Source organism: Stenella coeruleoalba, assembly GCF_951394435.1.
Source record: "Stenella coeruleoalba genome assembly, chromosome: 8".
NCBI lineage: Eukaryota > Metazoa > Chordata > Mammalia > Artiodactyla > Delphinidae > Stenella > Stenella coeruleoalba.
Genome location: NC_137154.1, coordinates 48,700,906 through 48,713,442, shown reverse-complemented (window position 1 = coordinate 48,713,442; position 12,537 = coordinate 48,700,906). Strand labels below are relative to the sequence as shown.

General features: G+C 42.7%; 1 protein-coding gene and 1 pseudogene across 13 annotated transcripts in view; one reads left to right on the top strand and one right to left on the bottom strand.

Moving 5' to 3' along the window:
- Nucleotides 1-11,150, top strand: part of LOC307190398 (olfactory receptor 52M1-like) — a 33,221-nt pseudogene extending 22,071 nt beyond the window's left edge. Inside the window, exon 2 of the transcript in view lies at nt 10,310-11,150. The product of the transcript in view is annotated as an olfactory receptor 52M1-like (transcript). The remainder of the gene's footprint in view (nt 1-10,309) is intronic.
- The window catches only part of TRIM68 (tripartite motif containing 68), a 167,987-nt gene that overhangs the window by 104,103 nt on the left and 51,347 nt on the right, over nt 1-12,537 (bottom strand). The gene's annotated exons all lie outside the window — the stretch shown is intronic.

Sequence of the window (12,537 nt, the reverse complement as noted above, 5' to 3'; positions counted from 1 at the left end):
TCTGGATATACAGGAGATTCCTTAGGTATTACCATGCCCTGTGATTAAGGTCAATGGAAAACTCCAACAACCCAATTCAGGCAGGACTACTAATCGACCATATTATTCAGGAATAAAGATTTGAGTCACTCTACTAAGTAAAGAACAATGACAAGTTGAGGTGCTTGCTGAAGGTAAAGGTAATACAGAACGAATAGTGGAAGAAGGTAGTTAGAAATACCAGCTATAACCACACCACGATGCTAGTCAATTTAGAAGGACAAAACCAAGGAACTACTGAAACAGAAGATATAGTGTCAAAGAACTGTTACTTTGTGGATCAGAACCAACTTACTAAAGAATCTTTACTAAAATGCATTGTGAGGGCTTCCCTGTGGTGCAGTGGTTGGGGGTCCGCCTGCCAATGCAGGGGACACGGGTTCATGCCCCGGTCCGGGAGGATCCCACATGCCGCAGAGCGGCTGGGCCCGTGAGCCATGGCCACTGAGCCTGCGCGTCCGGAGCCTGTGCTCCGTAGAGGGAGAGGCTGCAACAGTGAGAGGCCCACGTACCGCAAAAAATAAATAAATAAATAAAATAAAATGCATTGTGAGAACAACCAGTTAGGGGGCTGTGTCTTTGGATTTGAATGCTACAGAATGCAAGCATATGTTTGCGTTGATACAGCACCTGCAATTCACTATTGAACAATGAGACAGCTGTTTGTGATCCAGACACATGGGAGGTTACTTCTGAGGGAACAGCCAGCTTGGCGGACTGGATAAAGCCACTACTATAAAGAGTGTTTATCCTGAGGAGGGGAACTTCCCAACTCCCCCTATAAATGCCAAAATGGAACACCCCAGATGAAGCAGCTGATATGCTTTGCATGCAAACCATGTGGGATTGGCTTTATGATGACCAGGATATTCACCTCCTGGATATGTCCATTAGCCAGGTATGGTAAATGCTGTAATTAAGGGGGCCCCTCTTGCATACGTATCTCATGTAACTTTACTCCTACAAAATTAAACAATGATTTGCTCTCTCAGCTTCCTTGTATGGATCTGACTAATACCAAGAACGTTAGAGTAATTAAGAAAATGGGGAGAGACAAAGGGGAGTGTCAAGGAACTCTAGCAGAGTGAAACTTTAGGTGACTGAGAAACAGAATAAATAAAGTGGACAATGATGGAGTAAAACAAAGGTGTTAATGCAGCACTACCAGAGATTGGATAGACCTAAAGGGCCCCAAGCACATCTCTTCTATTTACCCCAGTTTGGAAGAATTTAAAGAGCTGGAAGGCAAAGATTATAATGAAAACTCTGACCAGGAAATGCAAGGGGCAATGATTTGCCAGATTAATCAAGGCATAGATTTATAGATTTGAAACTGAGCAGGACCCACTGGGACTTCCAGATACAAGTTCTTCAATGCCCCCTGCTTGTTTGGAAAAAAAAAAAAAAAAAGCCTTCCTAGACCTTCTGAATTCCAAAGAGCAGCCTTGAGCAGTTAGTAATTAGAGAAGTGAGAAAATGCAGAAAAATGAAAAACAGTTAAGCAAGAAAAGTAATAATTTGAACAACCAGTCAACCATAAAGCGGTCACAGGACTTCCACCATAAAACAGTCACAGGACTCCTAGCTTCTCCCCAAGGGATATAGCTAACAATCTGATACATATGCTTCAGTCATTTTGCAGAAACCAGGACCCCACCAGATGGAAAATGCTGACCACAGCCATGGAGACCCCATCAATTTGGAGCAAGAAGAGTATGCTCAAGACCCATAAATATCTCTTTGTTGCTTAAGACCCAACTAATCAGAAGAACCCATGAGTTGATCATGCACTTAAGACCCTTACCCTTAATTTTGTTCTTTAAAAACCCTTGCCTGAAAGTCATTGGAGAGATTGGGGCCTTTAAGCGTTAGCTGCTTATTCTTGCTTGGTGCTCTGCAAATAAACACTGTAGTTTCCTTTATCACAAGCCAGTGTCAGTAGGTTGGCTTTGCTGTGTGTCAGGTGAGTGAAACTGAGATCCATTTGGTAACAATTTTGGTGACCACAAAGGCACTACCATCCTGAGTGGGCATCTTGCCCATGGCACATTGGCCCCTGGCTAGTGGCAGTTCTCAAGTTCTGTCCAGAAGATGCCCGAGCACCTTTGTCTCATGGACAGCACCAAGTGCTTGCTGCCACCAGACATCATTGGCCCATGATGCTTTTGATTTTGTGGTGAAGGAAACAAAGCACTTGCTGGTTGACATGCCTCTGGTAAGTAGTAGAGCTCACAGGCACTGGCACCAGGGTATTTTTCTCTTAGTCACTTGGCTCTGTCTGTGATGGGGCATTGATTTTGCTGGGATTATTCCCTACTGCACTAAGCAATCTGTAACCCTGAGAGACCTCATTGTATTTGCTTGCTTGATTGATATTTGACAGCATCAGCCGTGAACAACTAAAAATGAGAACTCAGACCTCTGTTCCACCTTGTAGCCCACTAGGGTGTATTTTGAAGAATTGGGAATTTTAGTTATGCACCAATGAAAAGAAATAAGATGGTGTTCTCTTGTAACACTACTTGGCCTCAGTGCTCCTTAGGATCTGGAGCCCCTAATGGCTCTCTAAATTGTAACACCATCTTTCAACCAGAACTATTTTGTGAAATGGGAGGAAAATGGAGTGAAGTTTCTTATATATAGGCTTTTATTACGTTGCATCAAAGGGGGACTATTCAGAGAAAATGTAACATGCACAGAACTATGATACAAAAAAAATTCCTTCCAATAAGGAGATATTAAAAGTTTTACCCAATTCTCAGGAATTGAGAGATGAACAAATTCAACAAACAAATGATCCTACAGCACTGCCACTGTTGCATGGAGAGCAGAATGGGGAAGCAGGGGCTAGGGACCTTGATCCCATAGTGCTGACACATTCCTACCAACTCTGGTGGGAGCTGAAGGAAGAGAAAACAACCTGGAGGAGAGAGGGACGATCTCTCCCTCCTGTACCTGACAGGGCACCCAATTCAGCCAGGGAGCCACTCTTGTTCAGGTAGGGTAATTCCCACTGAGGCAGATTCCCATTGGAGGAATAAATACCCAAGATCAGGCAGCAGGATCTGTGTGGATACACTCTCCTACCCCCCTTTATTTTCACTCTCCCTTTTCACATCAGACTTGTTTAATTGGAAAAATATGCCAACTTTTTGGAATGACCCTACTAGGATAGGAAATTTATTCTCCATCTCTGCCACCCACAACTCAAGTAGGGCTATGTTCAAAGTGTACTAACTACCCTGTTGACTGAGGAAGAGAGAGATGGTGCTAGAAAAGGCTAATGAAGAGGCAGATACACTGCATGTTACTGCCTGGCAATCCTATCTGAGCACCAGCAGCAAATGCAATTCCCACCATAGATCCAGGGTGGGACATGAATGACCTAGAAGATAAGGCTTGAATTGAGCACTATGGAGAGCGCATCCTGGTAGGGCTCTGAAAGCAAGTGCCGAAGCGGAAGTTTCAATAAGCTGTAAGGGGTGTGCCCATGGCCACCAGAAAATCCCTCAGATTTGATGCATATTGCAATATACAGTTGTGGATAAAGATAACCTGAGGAATTTCAAGTTAGTTAATCAGACCCTTTGTGGCTCAGAGAACCCCAGATATCCAGCAAGAGTTGAAGAGAGAAGTTGTTTTTGATCTCTGAATATCTCATTTGGTGGAACTTGTTTTCAAAAAGACAATCCACAGAATGGGAGAAAATATTTGCAAACAATGCAACTGACAAGGGATTAGTCTCCAAAATTTACAAACAGCTCAAGAAAACAAACAACCCAATCAAAAAATGGGCGGAAGACCTAAATAGACATTTCTCCAAAGAAGACATACAGATGGCCAACAGGCACATGAAAAGATGCTCAACATCACGAATTATTAGAGAAATGCAAATCAAAACTACAATGAGATATCACCTCACACCAGTCCGAATGGCCATAATCAAAAAATCTACAAACGATAAATGCCGGAGGGGGTGTGGAGAAAAGGGAACCCTCTTGCACTGTTGGTGGGAACGTAACTTGGTATAGCCACTATGGAGAACAGCAAGGAGGTTCCTTAAGAAACTAGAGTTACCATATGATCCAGCAATCCCACTCCTGGGCATATATCCATAGAAGAACATGGTTCAAAAGGATACATGCACCCCAATGTTCATTGCAACACTGTTTACAATAGCCAAGACATGGAAGCAATCTAAATGTCCATTGACAGAAGAATGCATAAAGAAGGTGTGGTACATATATACAATGGAATATTACTCAGCAAAAAAAAGAATGAAATGATGCCATTTGCAGCAACATGGATGAACCTGGAGATTATCATACTAATAAAGTCAGACAGAGCAAGACAAATATAAGATGTCACTTAAGAAAAAAAAGATGTCACTTATATGCGAAATCTAAAAATAATGACACAAATGAACTTATGTACAAAACAGAAACAGACTCAGACTTAGTGAACAAACTTATGGTTACCAGGGAGGAAGGGTGTGGGGCAGGGATAGATTGGGAGTTTGGGACTGACATGTACACACTGCTATGTTTAAAGTAGATAACCAACAAAGTCCTACTGTATAGCACAGGGAACGCTGCTCAGTATTCTGTAATATCCTAAATGGGAAAAGAATTTGAAAAAAAACAGATACATAAATATGTATAACTGAATCACTTTGCTGTACACCTGAAATTAACACAACATTATTAATTAACTATGCTCCAATATAAAATAAAAATTTTTTAAAAAGATATTTAGTGACACCAAGGTTGATGTTTTCCTTTGTTTTGTAGAGCCCAGTCTGCTATTGGTTTCTCATCCTTGGGCCAGAATTCCCTCTCCTGGACAGTGTTAGAATGAGCACAGGTAAAGTTTGCTTCTGATTCATCTCTGCTTCCAAGGCTGAATACAAATCTTATTTAATATATATTTAAGATATAGTCTATGGAAAAGTTTATCTCTAATGCTCTTCTGTACCTTTCCATCAGTTGAGAAAGGCTGTACTGAGTTGGTCTTTAAAATCTAATTATTAAAGGCAGAAGCCTTACTTTAAGCTATGATTAAATTCAAATGCACTGACTTATTGAATACTTATTTCTAAATATCATGCAAGAGAGTCAGGTACAAAAGAAACATAGCTCATCCATTAAACTCTAAAGGCAGAGTTCATCAACTGGACAAGGAGATTACTGAACCAAAGTTTCAAAAGCTAGATATGAATCTGTATGGAATGAAATTCCTCCTTCTACTGGGCTGAGGGTATAACCTGTGCACAGGTTTGGAAGAAATAACACTATATTTCAAATCAACTACAAGCAGTTTTACATAGAAAGTAAAGTTTAAGATTGGGGAGCAGAGAGCAAGCTTCTAGAAGTTCCTAGCTTTTCCTGACGTGCCACAGAAATAGAATCCTCTAAAAGGGGAGTAAGAGTAAAAAGTAAATTCTTTCTTCATTGATTCTACTTCATAGCCACTGCCCTGACCATATTGGCTCCTGGTCTGAAAGAGACAGTTAAAAATGTCTCTCCGAGGTTTAACCCCTCCAAGAAACAAAAAAGCAGTGATGGTAACAACAATGCTATTTAAGCACCTGGTATGTTAGTTTCCTTACTAGCCCCTTTGTATATAGTATCTCAATTATAAGAGCTACCCAGAGATAGGTATTATTCCCACTTTATGCTTGAAGAAGTGAAAGTGAAACAACTTGTTCAAGGTTACACAGTAGGTAGGTCACTGAGCTGGCTTGCAAACTCAAGCCACTGGAGCTTCAAAGGCCATGTCTTGTCACATGTCCTAAAGTGTGATGCCCCACAACCCAAGAGAAGCCCATTAGGACACACCAGGGGATAAGTCAAACTGAGAAAGCAGGTTTTCCCCTTCCTAAGAAACAGGATTTCAGGTTGGGAAATTTAGGTTCAGAAGGATGTAAAGGACATGCATTGCTCCACACAAGTCCATGGGGTCCTGCCCTCACAATGTAAACCAGAGCAAGGGGAAAAGTCTGCAGTATCTTACTTTTAGGTAATTGCTATTTGTCTGTCTTGAAGTTAATTCAGGATTCTACCACCACTTCCAAGTGCTGTAAGGGTATCAAACTTACTTAAAGTTTGACAGCCAGGCTGAGTTCTAATCCCAAGAAGATTCTTCATCCCTCTTCTAGAAAGGCCTTTCTGATTTCTACTTGGCGTCCTTAGACTAGTTGCAGACTCCAGGGAGGCCAGACAACAAACAAGAGCAGGACTTGGACCCAAGGGATCATGACTCAATTAACAGGTCTGTCCTCCATAGACTTAGACCTCTCTGGACCAACCCTAACATGCTGCGGATAGCTGTGTTCAAATTTAGAATCTGTGTCCATCCTTCTGGGACAAAGACTGCTATTTTCCTTCTCCACTAAGATAGTGGGAAGGTTACAAGTGGAATTACCCCTGAGCAGAACGCTTATACGTGCCAGGCCTCAGAGGCATTTGCAAAGCCCCAGGCTCTTGCTGACACTACACATCCCAGGTAAGAACGTCTTACAAGGAGGATCTAGAAAAGGAGCAAAGGTCATCAGTATGTGTTCCCAGCCTATAAGAAAGAACTTAAAGTTGGGCAACCAACTTTAGATCGTGCTCCTATATAAGTTTCTAAGACCCAGAGGGAAGGAATTCTCTTGGAAGGAGACAGAGAGGGTGGAGTCCACACAGAGCCATACACAAGGAGGCTGAAGAGGCCCTCTAGTTCACTAATGCCAAAACAGGAACCTCCAAAATACCTCCAGGTGCTTTAAAAAGGCACGATGTATTTTATTCTTCAATTGCCAGGCACTGTGCTAGCATAAGTATTACAACAGAGAATGAGATAAACATGCTCCCTACTCTCATGAAACATATTCTGTCCAGGGAAACAGGCAGGTAAACAAGCAATCCAGAGTACTATGTGTGTGCAGTACAAAGACAGGCCTCTTTAGGTTGATACCTAAGCTGTGGCAATGTGCCATGTAGAAGGACTAGCCAGAAGAGGAAGATGAGTAGGCTATTCCAACACCAGGAAAGAACATCGGTAATTATCAGGGGCAAAAGATCATGACACATTTGGGAAAAAGAAAAATTCAGCCATGTAGAAAGGTAGTGAGCAGGGTGAAAATGCTAAGAATTGTGGTTTGTATTTGCAAATCTATTTGGATATAGCTCAGCTGGGAGCTGTCCTGCTCTGATCGCATATACTCACAGCCCCACTGAACAGGAGCTGCCGTAGCCTCCTTCTACTGTGTTTAAGCAGTAAGGGCTGCCATTCAGACTAGGGAGGCATAAGCTAAGGAGTGTTATGATATTAGGGAAAGGATAAAAGTCAGTAAAGCTAACCCCAAGGCTCATCCATCTCCATCCAGGAGCTGAAGTGCATCCCTCCAGTCATAGGTACCCCTTTCAGTTTCATGATACGTTCCTGGAGATGGATAGGAAGAGGAAGAGATGAAATGTAGATGGAACATCCATCAGGAAAACAGCTCTGTGTGTTGTCAGGTATGAGGAAGGAAAGAGGGATAAAAATCAAATCCACCTTCTCCAGGGCTTGAGGCCAGTTCACAGGACTGAGGACATTTGGCTTGGATCTAACAAGGTCTGAGATGTAGTAGAGGTCTGCCTACTTTCGAGAGAAAACATTTCTTATGCTCATAATTCACTGGATATAGATTTAGCCTCTTATGTAATTTGGTCTGTGAGATCATCCTACAATGTGTCTTCTCTGCTCAAACCTAGAAGGGAACCACTGCCCCAGGGTGTGGCTCAGTAGTGATGGGACTCAAATAACTTCAGAAGGGAAGATAGACAGTCAAACAGCTTCCCCACTAACATAGGAGGAAGGTAACCACAGTAAGGGAGACAAGCATCAGAACAGAAGACAAATTCATTTGGCAAGTCTCACTGATTTTTCCATTTAAGGACTCTCTCTTTTCTGGAGGGAAACTAGATTTCTTCACATGATTACACTTTGCTTGGTAAAACATCAAGTTATGAGAGCCAGTAAATTAGGAGGTAGGAGTGAAGTAGACAAGTCCCCTTTTATTGTAAATCTAAAACTCGTGGTAAAGATCATTTAGCATTTGACCACAATGAGATTAGAACTCTTTTGCCTTTGGAACTAGTTCTGTGAAGTTGTCCACTTTCCAATGTGTCCTAGTGAGGAAGCAGGCAGGTTTTCAAGCGATGATACTGGTGAAGACTGTACACTATTGGGATCTGGTCTGATATATCCAAAGAAGAAGTGGCATGGTCAAGGGGGCAACTGAAGAGACCATCTACAGAGGCCTGGGAAGGGTTAAGGAAACTGACAAGGGATGGTGGAGGCCCAGGACTAACCCCAGGGAGCAGCATCAGCTAACTCAGGCCTACCAGGTAAGGCAAGATGCAGTTGCCAGAACACAAGTGCGGGGGGTGGGGTGTCACTTTTCAGGAGCTGTGGTCTTTGGTAGAAAAATCACAGCACTGCCAAGTGTGCCTGGCAGAAAGGGACTGGGGAATAAGTTCTTGATGGCTAGTCTCACCCTCTCATCTCCTGCATCACATGGGCTGAACCCACCTAGAAACTGGAGGGAAAAAGAAAAGCAGTACTCCATAAATGTCAGCTTCTGGGGACAGAGAACAGAGATCGGGAGGAATAGATGGAGAACAGATGGAGAATAAGCAACACAAAGGGTAATAAACAAAGACAGGGTCCCCCCAGCCTACAGCCCTGCCTCACCCCACCTCCTCACCTCAATCACAGGCTGACTTCTGTGCACACGTTCTTTCCCAGCCCCAGTAACTCAGCCTTTTCACCTTCCCTTTTTCCTGCTTCTGCCAACACTTTCTCTATTCTCATTCATAGTCATCTATGAGAACCTTGAGATGGAGGAAAAACCCAGCTCAAGCGGAGGGATTCTGTGGGATAAAGTCACTACAAACAGCTTACACGAGTTGCCATCCTCCTGGCACCATGGCTACCTGGAGAGAGACATTCCAACGTTTCTTGAAGTTTACTGAATGTATCTTTGGTTTTACACATTAGTCTCAACTGTCTAAAGAGCTAAAGCTTAGGGTTACTGTTCCTCAGACACTGCCTTCTCATTCAATCCTCATGACTTCTCTAGGACACACTACTTAATTTTGTTGTAGAATGAGGTCAGTTGTATTTAACTAATGGGATAAAGTAATTTGCCTCAAGCTCCTACTGCCAAGATATGAAATCAGATCTGAAAAATTCTAAAGGCCAGATACTGGCTACTTTGCTATATTCAAACCAACTAGGCTCAAGATGTAGAAGACAAAGCTTCTTACATACTTATTTCCCTGACATTCTTCTATTGTATATAGGAACACATTCTGGCATGATCCTTTAGATCCTAAAAAAATATAAAACTATTTCCAAGTTGTCTTTCTCAATATACATCTCCCCATTAGCCAATTGCTCTGAACTCTGAGCAAATCCGATTCTTTGGCCAATTAGTCATCTAGGCTTCATGCTATTCTACAATGAATATTATATTTTTTCCCTCCTGGGGAGAACCCTCTCTGCTTCTAGAATCTTATCCTCACTCAGCCTCCAAGAAAGCAGTAAGCCCTTGCATGGATCTGCCTTTGGGCAGACACAAACTGAGCTCCCATCATCAGCTCTCACCTGTCAGAAATCATTTTTGTTCCACCCCCCAGAGAGTCTTCTTCACCAGCTTGCATCTGCCTTGTGATCTTGGTCTGCAGATTAAATATTTCAGCTCATCCAATAGCTAATGCTGGCCCCAAGATTAAGCTTTGACTTACCGTAGAGTCTAGATAGTCCCAGGGGTCTATCTAGAGTCTCAGACTGTATCTTTCAGTATCAATGCATCTCTAATCAAGGAGCCCTCACACCAAATCCTGCTTATATGATTCTGAGAAATACCTAATAGCCAACCTACAAGAGTTAAATGACTTAATAGTTACTTGTCCACCTTAGGTCACTTTCATTGATGCAAAAACATTACTTTGAGAGTCATATTGCAAAAAAGATATTCATACATTTCATTCAAATATGTATTCTGGCTTGTGCTTGAAAAATCTGTAGATATCTAGTAATAACTTGTGACATTATTCTGTAATGTCACATAGTAATAACTTGTGACATTATTCTGTAACTTTGAGGAATGTTTATAGAATCTTATCTAGTCAACAACCTATTCCTTATTATAGGACCTACGAATATTCTTGTCTTTTATTTCCAGAAAAAAGTCCTACTGCATTTTGAGGCACAAGTGAGAAGGTGCATTTATAACTAGCCACACTCACTTTTCATAATGTCTGCTGGACACCCAGCTCCTTCCAGCTCACTGGCATTCCAGGATTGGAGTCCCTGCACATCTTGGCTCCATATACCTGGTGGCCATGGAAGGGAATGTCACCACTCTGGCTGGTAATGGTGGAGCACTACCTGCACCAGCCCATGTACTTCTTCCTGTGCCTAGAGGCTATCATTGACCTGGTTCTGTCCACTTCCACTATTCCCAGACTGCTGGGAATCTTGATTTGGTGCTGTTGACATTGGCTTGGATGCCTCCTTGGCTCAAATGTTCCTCATCCACTGCTTTGCCACGGTTGAGTAAGGCATCTTCCTTGCCATGGCTTTTGACCACTACATAGCCATCTGCGACCCACTCCATCATACCACAGTGCTCACTCATACTATGGTGGGATGTTTGGGGCTAGCTGGCCTCTTCTGGGGTGTATTCCACATTGGGCCCCTGCCTCTGATGATCCACCTGCAGCTGCCCCTTTACAAAGCCTGTGTCATCTCCCACTCCTACTGTGAGCACACGGCTGTGGTCCCCTTGCCATAGCAGAGGCCAGATGGAAGCACTTAACAAGCCAGAGGGTTGAAATTACTCTAAAAACTGGTGAAAATCAAAGGGGCTTGGCCCACAGGGAGTGTTAAAGATAGTTCATAGGATATTGTGTCCCAAGGGCCAAAATAGATGGGCATCCAGCAAGGCTCTGCTTACCATTCATAGAACAAGGCAAGAATGGAGGATGAGGAGGCTGAGGATGGTCACTCCAATAGAGTCAGTCTCTTGCTCAGTTCCCAGACCTGTGCCAGTGTTAAGATCTAGGGCTGTAACTAAAGAGGTACCTGGATACCTAAGTGGAAGAACTGTGAAAAAAAACATGATTATATACCATGATGATTTCCTGAGACCTTCCTAAAAGATAACTTTGGCCATTTACTCAGGCAATTTTATACTAAAAAGAGGGGAATACCAAGGCATTGAAGGTTAAAGTTTGAGTTGACCCTGACACCCAGAAATCAAAAGCATAATCTTGGTCCCTCTATTAGAGTTGGGGTTCTACTCTGGGTAGCAGAGTCTAGTTAGTAATTGAAGTTTTGGAGAAAGTCTGTTTTCAGTCACTTGATGAATAGTTAGAATGACTGTACTTGGTAGGTTGAGTAACTTCCATGTGGTGTTGCTGGCCTGTGAGGTAAGAGCCAAAGAGTTGGGAAGGCCAAATAACCTCTAACACTTCTCTCCACCAAGAGTCAAAAATGCTGCAGAGGTACATGGAGAATTTGACAAATGTATTGTTTTCCATCTTAGTGATAAAATCCCAAAAACAATTTCCATTAACAGGGGGTGGACAATAGTTCTCATATGTGGTTTGCTCAAGGGCATGTTAACTCTTCCTGTGTCATAACATAATTTAAAGATGACTGGGCATCCTATGGACCTCCACCATCATCCATCGATGGCATGTTGATCTGGCAAAATGAGCTAAAGGTGTTTAGTACAATAGAGGCCTTAGTAAGACACACATGCTCCAAAGGGTAGGAGACAAATCTTAACACTCAAAACCTAGAACTTCAGTGAATTTTAGGGGGCCAATGGTTAAAAATCATTATCAGTAAAAGATCTTCATCTTACATATTTTACCAGATAGAACGCATAATGCCTGCCACCTTGGATTCTGAAGAGAATGTATCCCTCACTTAGGAATCTTGCTTTAGTCCATATACCCAAAGACATGTAAGTATAGCTTTGAGTGGGCCCAAAGCAAGAAGGCTGTTTTAGGTCCAGACTACGGTACAAGTATCACTGCCACTTAACATTATGAACGAGCAACAGTAGCAGCAAAGGAGACTACGTGTGGACCCAGCCATGTAGGTGCCCCATGATCAAGGCTGACTGCTGCCTCTGAATGCCTGTCAGCAATAGACATCAATGCTGAAACCCAGATATATTAGGGTTATTCCTCAAGGAGGCCACTTGCTGGCAAGTCAACTCCTCTGGGCCTCTTGAATCCTAGGAAGTACAGTGGTTTGCACTACCAATGACACATACTATTCTGGGCATGTATTTGCCTTTCTTTCCCACAGAGCCTTGACCAGCACTTCTCTTTGAGGGCCTCCTGAATGACTGATTATAGGCAGGACATCCCATATGACATAGTACTGAAAGAACAGACACTCTTCAGAGAAGGATATGCAGGACAGGGCTCATAACCATGGGATCCACTG